Source organism: Pollachius pollachius, assembly GCF_949987615.1.
Source record: "Pollachius pollachius genome assembly, chromosome: 11".
NCBI classification, from domain to species: Eukaryota; Metazoa; Chordata; class Actinopteri; order Gadiformes; family Gadidae; genus Pollachius; species Pollachius pollachius.
The window spans coordinates 14,018,572-14,031,872 of record NC_136944.1 but is presented as its reverse complement, the minus strand read 5'-3'; positions in this window follow the sequence as shown (position 1 = coordinate 14,031,872).

Here is a 13,301-nt window from a genome sequence, read left to right as displayed (position 1 = left end):
ACAAAGCTAATCAGCGTCCTTAAAGGTTGGATTTTTCCTCATTTGTTTGATTAAGGCATTAAGATCAATTTCCAAAAGATGAATTGTTAGTCCTCTCTTGAGCCTCTTTTGGCATGGGTCCCTAATCTTATGCCTGCCACTGTACCTACTCTAATGGGAGATAATATTACTTGCACTCTTCTAATATACAACCGACCAGCAGAGGTCAGCGCTGGACGTCCCTGGCATATTGAAGTGCATCGGTGGGAAAAAAGTTTGCTGGTCCCGTTCCAACAGCTTCTGGAAAGAGGTTTCTGGCTCACATGGAGCTCTTGCGTCCAGAACAATTGGCCGGGTCGGGGGGATTTTTGAGATGATCCCTATAACGGTGTGGTCTCATTGCTAAATGGGTGTGTCATACATCACTTGGCACACACTTTAAACATGCACAACTCATTCCCGCTGACCCTGAAGCTCTTGGGATTGTTTGAGGATTGTTATCTCTGGGGGAGAATTCTGTTGGCATGTGTTGTGATACAATGTGATCAACTTTTTATTTTTGTTGATAATTCTTATCGTAGTAATGTCATAATCATCAGTATTTCTATTCACCAGGGGCCCATGAAGGGGATTAATATGAGAATATAGGGGCCCCAAAAGGCCCCCAGTGTCTTGCTTGCATTCTTTCACATACTCTAAGCGGGGTGACCGGACAGGCATGGAAACGTGGAATTCTGTGGGAATTTTTCCTCAAGTACAGAGTGTTGTGTTTCATTCTGCTTTCGGAACATCAGGTTGGTGACCATGGTTTGGATGGATCATCTTATCTTCCCCCTTTTAGGAAGCATAGCTACAGGCCCAGTAGAGGTTGAAGGCTGAATTCAAGCTAAGTATGGGTTTCTGTGTGTTTGTGCATTGGTTGGTTCTGGGGACCGATCAAAATGCTAATCTATATTGCTGCTAGACACGTGAAATTGTCCACATATTGAATGTTCCAAAAGATGTGTTTCCCATGCATCTCCTTGGTAATGCCTAATGTTTCAGTGCACTCTAAGTCTATTACCATTTTTTTAAACTTATTTTTGCAGAGTTTTTTTCACCACCGTGTTATGCCCCGGCGAACAAAGCAGATTTAGCGAAGAGAGTGCTGGCGCCGAGTACCCATTGTGCCTGCTGTTTTCATTAGCCAGTATATTAATGGTGGTAGATGAGGCAATAAGACTCCCTTAAAAAGTACTGCCCAGCTTGTTGCGATGAGAGCCCCCCCCTCCACCTGTAAAGAAAATGTCCTCACAAAGCCTCCGGGTCCTCAAATGTCTGACACACTTTATTTTTTTTACTGCCTGGCTGCATTGTTGTTCTTGACTTTGAGTCAAAAACTGTTGCGAAGACTGGAGGGGAAGGTGGTGGTGGTTGGGAGGGGGACTATACGCATGGCTGCTTCGGGGGCACTGTAATCTTTCCTTTGACACCTGGGTCTCGTTATCCCAAGGTCGGCGGTTGACTGGAACAATGGTCCTGCTGCCCTATCACGTCGCGGTCAAACATGGCTGGCAATATAATCCTAAAAAAAACGACGATGATTTACGCCATTGGTACTCGGCTTTAAAAGTACTTTCAGATGTATTTTTGGTCTTTATGTCGGTGTCCTTTTACTTCTCTTCATGTTCTGTGTTTGCTGTGTCTAATGTTGTCTCTATCTGTACCTTGCCCCCTCCGCTGACCCAGGTCTCTATCACAAAGGACACCGATCTTAGATATTGATGGGTCTTCTGTCAGTATTAGGTGGATATAGATTTAATAGGGCTAGAGAAAAGCCATTGTCTGCCACATGAGGAGCCCAACCCTGATGACTTATGGCGCATTTCCACCGGAGGGTGCGGGTTGGGTCAGTCTGCAAAGGTGCTGCACGGGTTGCGTTGCCATCACCAAAAGCGGGCGTGATCCGGACTGAGTCGTATTGAGCCGTACTTGTCTCACAGTACTCCTCAGATCGGGTACTGAGACGCCTGAATGGGCTCCGCAAGTTCGAGCTACACACGCCGTCCGTTGATTGGTCGACAGAATCGCACTTCTGTGCGACGGGGATAATAACAAACAAACACATTACCCGCAAGGTATTTCTGGGCAACTGCGAAAGCTTCGTTTATTGAAGAAAATGTTGGGCAAAAGTTTGCCGCCTACATTTTTGCTCTTTCTGTGCGCGTTCTTCTTTTTCCTTGGATTTATTAGCACGCTACACTGTGTCGGCCTGCTATGAGATCACAATGCTTACATAGCTGCCGCGGCTATCGCCATACGGCTTAAACCCTGCCCTACCATAAGGGTACTGTCGGCGGTGGAAACACGAGCCGTAACTGGGCTGGGCTAAACCGCACCCTTACTACTGAGCTGAGGCGTGCTGGGTCCGAAGCGTACCCACCGGTGGAAAAGTGGCAGTAGAGACCGATGCAGGGAGAGACAGATACAGACAGAGAGAAAGAGAGAGAAAGAGAGAGAATGTGCAGAAGCAGACAGACTTCAGACAGCTGGGGCTTTTCCACAGAGCACGAGGGTTCATGAGATCACAGCCTACAGTGGGCACAGATGTGTGAGGAAGATATCAGCGGACGAGAGAGAGAGAGAGAGAGAGAGAGAGAGAGAGAGAGGGAGTGGGCACTGCCACCCGTGACCCCCCTCCCCCCACCCTCCTCCCCTCCTCCCCTCTCCTTCCTCCCCCCTCCCCTCTTGGCTTAGAGCTCCAGAGAGCTGCCCTTTGGCTGAAAAATGCCAAGTGCATGGCATTCCACTCGCCAAACAAAGACCCACCCCAGCCCCCCTCCCTCATGTCAGCTGCGCGTGGGCCGTGATCAGACAAGGCATAATTATATAATTAGCCCTCCCGGTGCTGACACCAACCACGAGATCGTTGGGTGGATATGGGGGAGATATGGGGGAGGCGGAGGGTGTCACAGTTGTGTTATCAGACAAAGAAGAGTGTCTAGACGTCTGTTTGGGTGTGTGTATGGGTGTGTGTGTGTGTGTGTGTGTCTTGTTTATGTGTGTGTGTAAGGGTGGAGTTGGATAAAGTGGAGAGGAGGGAGGGAAGGCTACAGCTGTGGCAGTTTGGACACAGATTTCCACGTTTGAGAATAGGGCATTGATAGAGATGTGGTGCGTTTATGTGTTGGGAAGACAAAGAGAATCTGTGGATGGGATTGTAAGAGAGAGAGAGAGAGAGAGACAGAGAGAGAGGGAGTGTGTCTGTGTGCTTTTTTGCCAAATTAACAACATTTAATGTGCTGTCAATGAACTGCAGATTCATGACATGGGACATCCTTACTTACCTTGAGGCACTGCTCAAAGAAACACGACCCAGATAGAGAGATGGCCCAGTCCTGCTTGACCTGCCTGACTCCAACCCCCAGACGAGAATCCACTCAGTGTCCTCTCAGGCTTGGACCCATGCCAACCTCCCTCCCCGCTCTCTTCCCCCGTGCACTCCAAACCAGCCCTGATCCTCCCCCATGCACCCCTGCTAGCCTCACCCTCCCTCCCCCATGCACCCCAGGCCTGTCTCCCCACCCTCCCTCCCCAATGCACCCCAGGCCTGTCTCCCCACCCTCCCTCCCCAATGCACCCCAGGCCTGTCTCCCCACCCTCCCTCCCCAATGCACCCCAGGCCTGTCTCCCCACCCTCCCTGCTCCACGCACCTCATGCCTGGGTCTCAGTTGGAGCAGCACCACCCCACTTGCACGCGATGCCACAGAAAAGACTATTGTTGAGCGCTCAAGATGGCATGGTGGTGGTGGTGGTGGTGGTGTAAGTGGTGGCGATGGAGGAAATCTCATGGACAATGAAGTGCGGTTTCCTCAGTGAGTGTGTATGCATTTTTTTTTCTTTGGGGCCCACACACATGTACACACACGATTTTGTCCAGTATTGCAGCATATAGCTCCATATAATTGTATATTTATAATTGTATATACAGTTATTTTAGAATGATGCTACCAATGTGTGAACGACCAGAACAAACACAGGAAATTGTTGAAATGAAATTATCTTCTGTGATTGACATCTAAACTGAGTGCGGGTCCACTGTCTGAATGACGTGTAGAATACCCTGCCTTAATTGGCCTTCAAGTGGTACCTATTATAGTCTCTACTATAGTCTTTGAGTGCTATTGTAGTTTGCCTAGTCTTGTTTCACGTGCACTTGGCTCATGAGAACACTGGTGAGAAAATAAACAAACCAGAAGAAGGAAAAAAACCCTTTCTTCTGATTCCGTCACTCGTATCTGGCTGCGTTTGTCAAGTCAGGCAGTGTGAATGTTGCAGTTGCTCCGATGTTGATTAAATGCATTGATTGTTGTCAATTGTTGCTTTGGACTCAAGTGTCTTTGGACTCAAGTGTCACTGATTTATCTCAACCTAATGTCGTCCACTGTGATGTAATAACAATGTTGCATGCAACAATTAGAACCGTTTACAACCTATATCTGACTTTGATTTCAACCAATTAAGGGGCAATTAAGACCACGAAAAACACATAACTAAACGAGACACCCTAGTAAGTGCAATTTGTGGAATGAATTAGAAAATTTATACAAATTAGAAATGTTGTGCACATATTTGTGTATATTTTCGTCATACATTCTTTCTGTCTTCTAGGGTTGGTTGTTGTCGCAAGCTATCAAAGAGAGTCTGTCTTAGTCAGCACCACCACTTCTGTAGGACTCTCAAACACATGAATACTGCAGAGCAGAAGCAATCAAACACACACACACACATACACACACGTAAACACTCACACAGACACACACACACACACACACACACACACACACATACACACACACATGTACACACTCACACACACACACACACACACACACACACACACACACACATTCATTGCAACACATAACTGCAGGACGAACTTTCATCTTCATGCACAAAGAATCCTTTAATCTAATAAATGAGAGAGAGAGATACGTCTTTCGCACATTAATTCTGTCGCTATGAATGAGTGTGTTTTCTGGAAACATCAGCTAAATGTCATTGCTCCAAGGCCATCTCACTCGAGTTTCTGACTCTGTTTGATCAGAGAGAGGAAAACTAAAAAGTTTGTCCTTGTAAGCAGGAAAGCAACACACAACCGTAGTGGTTAATTTACCAATTCCCAGGGGGTGCTTTGAGCTTAGACAACCATATTTGGTCTAAGGATTCTCAGAATGCCCTCAGAGATATCTGTGATAAGTCTTCTGTTTTCAATCATTCTGTTTTTAGATACTGGAAACTCTTTCTTAAGCGTTCCCTGAGGATAGGCATAACTAATACAAATAATTTGAATTAACCCTGTTAGTTTGTCTTTTATGAACAAAGGTAACTTAACATACTTGTGAGGTATCACTTGGTGTAATCAATGTGGACAGGTTGGCGGCTATATATATTATATATGTATATAAGCATGTATTTATGTATGTATGTACGCATATATAAATATGTTTGTATGTATGTATGTGTATATATATATATATATATACACACACACGCACACATGCACCCACTGACTAACACAAAAACACTAACACACTTGCCACCCATGAAGCACCACACGACCAAACGATGGACTCAAGCATGTCACCTTCGAGGAATTGGATAAAGAACTTCCTTGTCACCCTCAAAGGTCTCTCTCGTTCTCTTTCTAACTCTCTCTGCGTCTCTCTCACTCTCTCTTGCTTCCCCTCCTAGGGAAATGACCCTCGACCTAACAGTCACTTTAGAGGGCTTCAGAGGAAAGTGGAGTGTACACATCGTGTGTGACTTAATGGAGATTTACACATATGGATTACGTAATGGGTGTTGGTGTAGGTGGTGGTGGTGGTGGTGGTGTAGGTGGTGGTGGGATGGGGGGCTGCTCCAATACTTCACAGCTTTTGAGCATCAAAAAACATGCCCTCTGCTTTGCACCTTACACCCCTCTGCTCCCCCACCCCACAGAATGGTTCAAATGGCGGACCCTGGAGAGGCCCGGACCCTTGATTCCATGGTCGGCAGTTGGGTTACAGAATAAAAGAGCTCGTAAAAACACATCAAGCGCTGGCTGTCACACACAGCGGACGTATAGAGCTTGACGGTTCCTGACATATGCACTCTTATTCTCAATGGCTTCTCATTCACCCCGATCAAAGCAGTACAGAGTATAACGCTTGGCTGAGGCCCCTCAGCAGCACAGGAACGAGGAGAAACATCAAGAAGCTTCCCTTGTTTCCCAGTCGCTGTATGTTACAGTGAGGGCTGTATGATAAGGCCTGTGTGAACAGATCCCCGCCTCCAGCACCAAGCTTGGTCGAAACAAATATAAAGGGAAAGAAAGTGTTTGCCCAGATTTGAGCTCATCTGCCATCAGACTTTGGATACTAATTAGATACTAATGATTTGTGATACTACTACCTTACTGACCCTCCTTAAGTGTTATTCTGCTTTGTGGACAAAAGTAGCAGGGTCTTTTTAAACTTCAACCCTGGCATAGCCTCGGTCTAGTCCTAGCCCTGGTCTATCTCTGGTCTAGACCTTGCCCTGCTCTATCTCTGGTCTAGTCCTAGCACTGGTCTAGTCCTAGCACTGGTCTATCTCTGGTCTTGTCCTAGCACTGGTCTAGTCCTAGCACTGGTCTATCTCTGGTCTAGTCCTATCCCTCGACTAGGACTAGACTGGGGCTATCTGTTATCTAGTCCTAGCCCTGGTCTAGTCCTAGCCCTGGTCTATCTCTGGTCTAGTCCTAGCCTTCGTCTATCTCTGGTCTAGTCCTAGCCCTGGTCTATCTCTGGTCTAGTCCTAGCCCTGGTCTATCTCTGGTCTAGTCTTAGCCCTGGTCTATCTCTGGTCTAGTCATAGCCCTGGTCTATCTCTGGTCTAGTCCTAGCCCTGGTCTAGTCCTAGCCCTGGTCTATCTCTGGTCTAGTCCTAGCCCTGGTCTATCTCTTTTCTAGTCTTAGCCCTGGTCCATCCCTGGTCTATTCCTATCCCTGGTCTATCCCTGGTCTAGTCCTAGACCGGGTCTAGTCCTGGTCAAATTCTAGCCCTGAGCAAGCCCTGGTCCCTTGCACTGCCAGAAATCTGACGTCAAAGCCCCACCTCCCCATCCTAACCTCATCCCTTCCACCCTCCATCACCTCCCACCTCACCCTCCCGTAGCCTCCGCCTTGGCCGGTCCAGCAGTTTCATACTCTGTTGGTATTTCCGGATGGCTCCTACATCTCCAAAATAAAGGCCACCGGAGTGATCATTATAATGCTGAACAATACGAAGCGAGACGCAGGGTGACCTTTCCCTGCAAAACTGGTCAGAACTTCTGCGGGTGTGTGTGTGTGGTGTGTGTGTGTGTGTGTGTGTGTGGGTGTGGGTGTGTGTGGGTGTGTGGGTGTTTGGGTGTGTGTGTGTGTGTGTGTGGGTGGGTGTGTGTGTGTGTGTGTTTGTGTGTGTGCGTGTGCTTATGTGTGTGTGTGCCTGCGTGCGTGTTGCCAGGCCCATTGTGTTCTCAGACCTTATCATCGCGTTGCAGTTTCCTCTCCCTGCTGTGAGGGAGTGCGTGTGCATGGTTGTGTGTGTGTTTTTGTGTGCGTGTGTATGTGTCTGTATGTGTGTGTGTGTGTGTGTGTGTATGTATGTGTGTGTGTGTGTGTGTTAGTGTGTGGATGTTTTGTGGATGAATGACTGTGAGTGTGTGTGTGTGTCCATGTAAGTTTGTCCGTTGTGTGTGTGTGTGTGTGTGTGTGTGTGTTAGGAGACAGGTATGCTACAAAGGAGATAGACACACATTTTCACCTCCGGTGTGTATACATCACAGATCCAGTGCACGTCCACACTCACACCGTGAATACCGACGCATACTGATTCTGGTGTCGCCGTTGACACTAGGAGCCGCTGGGCTCTGTGTTCATACGTCAGGGTGGTCAATAAACAATCTGCTTCCTGGTTACAATCAGTGGCTTTGTATCTCCCAGCAGGTAGCCTATCAGTATATATATGTAGTATGTGTAAGAATAGGGATATTATCTTCATAGTTGTCCCTCTAAACTTGGCTCCCAGTCAAAAGGTAGACTAGTCTACTTTAGAATAGGTCCTGGCAAAGAAGCTTAATTAGGCACTTTTGTTAGTGGTCTGTATTTCTGCAGTTCAGAATGCATTTTGATGATACGATCTTTATTGATTTCAGACAGGAAATAAGGGTGTCAACAGAAAGCCATCTGAAAGGTTCAGATGGGTGTTTATGCCGAACAGTGAGGGACACATAATGAGCTCATGTAGACAGTTGTCGTCACATTACTGAATGTCTATTGATTCAAGTCAATCTGTCATTTGTCAAGATGATATCAGTGGCGATGATTACAGTCATTATGTTTCTACCGAGACGATATCAGCGTTGATAATGGGGTATTGCACCACACAACCCACAACAAGACTTTAATTCATCCCAGAATCTGTCACTTCTGGGGTCAGAGTAGCCTGTACACACTGTACAGACTCACATGCAGACATGCACGTACACACGCACACATGGACTAACGCACGCACACACTGAGACATGCACGCACATGTGGACACACACGCACACACACACAAAAGCACATGCAAACACACGCACACACATCACACACACACACACACACACACACATACACACACACACACACAAGCACATGCAAACACACACACACGCACACAAACACACACAAGCACATGCAAACACACACACACACAAACACACACAAGCACATGCAAACACACACACACACACACACATACACACAAAAGCACATGCAAACACACACATGCATACATACACCCACATGAACATCTTTTTGTGTTGTGCCTCCTCTATGTTGTCTCACGCTCTCCGAGTGCGTCAAAGCCACCGTTTGTTTCATAGGTCAAAGGTCGCTGGCGGGGGTCAACATTGTGTTAGGGTGGAAGTCGCCATGGAAACACACATCCCCATCATCCCACCATCGCATCCGAGACCTCATCCCTGGGACCACCACAGCACATTGCTTTGTGAGACTGATGTGCACTTTCAGCCGAAAGCCATGTGGGTTTCCATTTGGGCCTGGACAGCAAAGAATATGTGTATGTGTGTGTTTGTGTGTGTGAATATGTGTATGTGTGTGCCTCTGCGTCCTCGGTGCTCTGTGTGTTGTGCGTGGGAGAGAGGAGGCGATGAGTCATCATGCACACATGCCACCATCACAACAGCTCCCCCTGTTGCCGGGGGAAACCCTGGAGGCGGGGGCGTATTGTACGCAACAACAGAGTCCATATGAACTCACCGCATGTCTTTCCTTCTACACCATACCGAGGAGGAGGAGGAAGAGGAGGAGAGGAACAGGGGAAGGCCGCAGGTGGCTCATCTGCTCGAACAGTGCAGACCTTTCTTTAGTCCTCTCTTTTTATTCTGTCTTCCTTTCCCTCTGTCTCTCTATCTCATTCTTTCACTCTTTCATTTTTGCCTTCTTTGTTTCTGTGCTTCCTTCTTTCTTTCTTTCTTTCTTTCTTTCTTTCTTTCTTTCTTTCTTTCTTTCTTTCTTTCTTTCTTTCTTTCTTTCTTTCTTTCTTTCTTTCTTTCTTTCTTTCTGCCTTTCTTTCTTTCTTTCTGCCTTTCTTTCTCCCTCTCTCTCTCTGTCCTGTGGTTGAGGTAATTCCCTGTTACCAGGGTCCATCCCCAGCCCGGAGCGCCTATAAGAGAGTCTCCTTGTTGTTTCCTCCCTACTACCAGAAAGGGTTAGTCTAGACTGAGGCATAGTCCCTCACACTGTCCACGTAGGACATCTGAAAGTACTGCCCATGCTAACATCCGTTTGCATGTACATGTCTAAAAGCGTGCCTGCGTGTGTGTGTGTGTGTGTGTGTGTGTGTGTGTGTGTGTGTGTGTGTGTGTGTGTGTGTGCGCGTGTGTGTGTGTACATGTGATTGGCTGGAATTACTTTATAATTGTATGTCTATAAAAGGACACAAACAGCAAATTATCTATTTAAATCCATTACAATGCAGTATGTACGAAGAAGAGTATTTATATCGCATGCTGAGTGTGTGCCAGTGGGATTTACCAGTGCAGGATATCTGTTCCCAGCTCAGTTGCTATAGATACATTTTACTTCACTGTAAACACAGAAGTCAGACAATACTTTGTTTCTATCCATGCGTATTGTCTTCTCCTTGGATGAGATGTTTTAGGGCTGATTGTGAGATTATTTACCAGACCAGCCCATATCCTGGACATCGTCAGAGGATTTTTAACTGTAGATTGTGCCGTCTTGAGGTTTAGGTCTTTTGGGGCGTTGTCATGCTGTTCATGGTTATTTGCTAGTTTGACTTTTTTATATTTAATCATCAGCCAATGAATCAGGGAGACTTCCCCACCTCTTACATAGTGTATATTTTCTATTCACTATTTAGCAGATGCTTTTTTCGAAGAGATTTGACAATTCATTTAAATTGGTAGAGGTTGTAGTCTTGCTGAAGGATACCAACATGTTACAATTCGGTCATTGGGGATCGAACCCAGTACCTTTTCGCTAGGAGTTCAAACCACACTATCCTGTCCCCTTCCGTCTATCTACATTCTGTCATTCATAAGCCAAACCAGCCGCAATTACTCTACATAAGCGACCGTTCCGATGTTTGGTAACCTATGAACGGGGCCTGTATAAAGTGAGCTAGCTCACAGACGGAAGAGTATACATCATTGTCCATATCGCCCTGCGTATTCCCAGACACCTAAAACAACACGGTGTACTTCACACCGCTCGGAACTCCTCCACCAATGCCCTATCCCCCACTCACCGCCCCCCCACCCCTGATATCCTGAACTACCGGTCACGGATGTGGTTGCTCCACAGAACATGGTCGTGGTCAGGATCTGCAGTGGCTGATGTGCTAATGCTAACCCCTGATAACCGGATGGTGGGGAGGTGGAGCTGGAGCTGGAGGTGGAGGTGGTGGGATGGTGGGAGGGGGAGAGGAACTTCAACAAACTATCCAAAGCCATCAAAGCTATCCTACCATTGTTTGTGCCCATGCACAGGAAGCAAGGTCTGTTGTGTTATTGTTGGAATGAGGAGAAAGGGGTTGGGTGTTGAGTGAGTGTGTGTTTGTGTGTGAGTGTGAGAGTTTGACTGTATGTGTGTGTGTGTGTGTGTGTGTGTGTGTGTGTTTATGGGGGATTGTGTGCGTGTATGTTTTTCTTGCATGTGTATGTAAAGTGACACGCTCATGTGTGTGATATTTAAGTGAGTGTCTGTTTACTCACTATCCGTTATATTTGGGTAGCATGTACATTAACGCATGCATGGAAATATGTTGGTGTGTAAGCAGTATCATCAAGCGTTCGTGTGCGGTGTGATGCATTGCATCGAAGGGAGGAAACCCTTCCACACCTGAGTCATAGAGGACAAGGGCCCCCGCCCACGGCCCCCCGCCCACGGCCCCCCCACTGGCCCTCTACCAGCCCTCCACCGGGCGGAACAAGGAGCTGAGCAGGAAGACACCTGGCATGCCTAGGAGGACAAACAACCTCCTCAGAAAAGGGAAGAGGGGGGAGGAGGAGGGGGAGGAGGAGGAGGAGGAGGAGGGAGGAAGGAGAACAGGGGAGAGGAGGAGGAGGAAGGAGAGGGTAGGACAGAAGGAGACAAAAGGAGGATGATCCATAAGAAGGGAAGGGGCAGGAAGGAGAGGAGGAGGGAGGAGAAGATGAGGAGAGGAGATGGAGAGGATGAAGGAGGTGCGGCGGGGGGCGATGAGGAGGAGGAGGGGAGAGAAGAGGAGGAAGTGGAAAGGGAGGGGGAGAGGGTTAGTCATTTTACATCCAGGTCTAGTAAAGGTAGCTTCCGCTTTAGCGGAATTCTTTCCATTGACAATCTCTGCCAGTCCCCCACGGAGCAGGATTACCCTCTCCACTAATAATATACACTCAACACATAGCCTCTGTAGCGTGTTTAGTAACTTCAGCACATTCTTATATGATCCTGGAGGAGTAAAACCACATTCCACCTGTCCTTCATCCTGCTAATTGTCAGTTTCTTCTGGAAATAATGTGTATAAACACACGTACAGAGCAGCACTCTCTTATGGAAGAACCTAGCTGAGCGTGGGGGTTATCCTGGAAGGAAGTAAGCCTCTCTCAGTTGCATTTCTTGTTGTCCTTAAAATAACAGAACTCTAGTGTGGCCAATGGACACGTACCGATTCATGATCAAATATGGTTCTGTCAGAGAAGTTGACCTGATACCATATGTTGACAATGCCTGAGCCTGTGCATACAATACCTGTGACTTTACCTAAAATTCCATCAATTTATATAAAACAGTTTAGACTGAGATACAAAACAACATTCGGTCCATCTGATACCATCAGACAGCACAGTATATACAACATGGTGGGGTGTGTATATACATACACATATATATCATATACGTCAGTGTGTGTGTGTGTGTGTGTGTGTGTGTGTCTGGGTTTGCGTATGAATCTCTCTTTGTATCGGTCTCTGTCTGTGTGTATGTATGTCTAGCTGCATGTGTCTACGCGTGTTTGTCTGGGTTTGCGAATGAATCTCTCTGTGTATCCGTATCTGTCTGTGGGCCAGGACATCATGTGTGTGACACAGTTCCCTGGCTGCCCTGCGTCTGCAGCCGGGCCGCCCTCGGCCCACTCTGTCTCTCCGTCTGCACTGTTCTCACACACCGTTCTCATTGTGTGCCCGGTGGGACGGGTCCTGGTGGGCACGGAAGTCACCGCTCCATGCTGCAGACACCACGACCACTTGCACCCAACGACCCTGCTCCCAGGAGCCATCCTCTGCCCCTCCCTCTCTCTGTCCTCCCCCCTCCATCTCTCTCTTACACCCATCCCTCTATCTCCGTCCCTCTCGCTCTGCTCCACCCCTCCCTCACTCTCTCTCTGTCTTTCCTCTCATCCAGCCCTCCGTCTATCTCTCCATCACCTATAATTGTCTCTCTCCTCGCCCCTCCCTGTCTCCGTCCTTCTCCTCCACCCCTCTCTCTGTCTGTCTCCTACACCCCTCCCTCAATCTACCTCCTCCACCCCTCCCTCTCTCTGTCTCTATTTATCTTTCTGTTCCTCATTCTCTCGCTCTTTTTCTCTTTCTAGTCTGTCCGGTTTAGGGTTTATCTCTGTGCCTCTCTTCCCCTTCTTTGCAATTATTCTCTTCACCTCTCTTTTTCTGTTTGTCTCTGTTGCTCTCTTTCTATTTCTTTCTCTCTCTATCCCTCGTACCTCTCTCGCTTAATCTCTCGCTCACTGTCACGCGCTCTCATGCTCTCTT